Below are 1,003 nucleotides of genomic sequence, written 5' to 3' on the forward strand. Positions count from 1 at the left end.
GGACCTCTAGAAGAGCAGCCAGTGCTCTTAACCACTGAGTGATCTCTCCAGCCCCCAAAGGTATTTTCTATAGGGTTAGGGGAATCTTGTTAGATAAATAACTATAGCAGTAATTTGCCAGGAGCTGAGTGCACACAGTGGTTAGAAGGCCCAGGTGTTGTCAGGCATGGTGATGAACACCTTTAGTTATACCATTCAGGAGCCAAAGACAGGCATATCTCTGTGAGTTTGAAGCCAGCCTGGTCTACAGATCCAGTTCCAGAACAGCCAGGGTTGTTACACAGAGAAAACCTGTCTTGAAGAAGAAGGAGGAGGAAGAGGAGGAGGAGGAGGAGGAGGAGGAGGAAGAAGAAGAGGAAGTAAGTCACCCTGGGTACTCAGAAGGCACCACAAAGGATCTTTCTGACAGAATGTATGGCTATGGAAGGTTAGTTATCACTGTGGGTTGTTTTTTTTTTTTTTTTTCTGGTTTTATCCAAGATCTGTCTTTTTTTTTTTTTTTCCTCAAGAATAGTCTGTTAAACCACACAATGGATCTGTGAACTTGTGAACTTGAGTATTACACATAAAAAATATGGAACGCTTCACGAATTTGCGTGTCATCCTTGCGCAGGGGCCATGCTAATCTTCTCTGTATCCTTCCAATTTTAGTATATGTGCTGCCGAAGCGAGCACCACTGTGGTTTTTTGTAAGCCAGTTAATGCCAGAGCCTGGAAGAACAGGGAGGAACCGGATAGGAGGAAAGTTCCTGATCTACACTAAAGTAGCCAGACAATAGCTATATATGTGATTTTTTTTTTTCTGAGACAGATTTTCTCTGTGTAGCCCTAGCTGTGCTGGAACTCCAGGCTGGCCTCAAACTCACAGAAATCCACCTGCCTCTGCCTCCCAAGTGCTGGGATTAAAGGCATGGGCCACCACCCAGCATTAGGTGTTATTATCATTGTTGGTCTTGTTTTTCCTTGAGGGAAAGAGGAGAGTCTATTGTCCCTCGTTTGAGGT

At 44.5% G+C, this 1,003-nt stretch overlaps 1 non-coding gene across 1 annotated transcript; it reads right to left on the reverse strand.

Annotated features, from left to right (window-relative positions):
* Positions 1-568: 568 nt before the first annotated feature.
* On the reverse strand, positions 569-675 carry Gm22129. The gene has a single exon (XR_003952040.1). It is a non-coding gene; the product is annotated as a U6 spliceosomal RNA (small nuclear RNA).
* Positions 676-1,003: the final 328 nt, after the last annotated feature.

Source organism: Mus musculus, chromosome 16 (assembly GCF_000001635.26).
Source record: "Mus musculus strain C57BL/6J chromosome 16, GRCm38.p6 C57BL/6J".
NCBI lineage: Eukaryota > Metazoa > Chordata > Mammalia > Rodentia > Muridae > Mus > Mus musculus.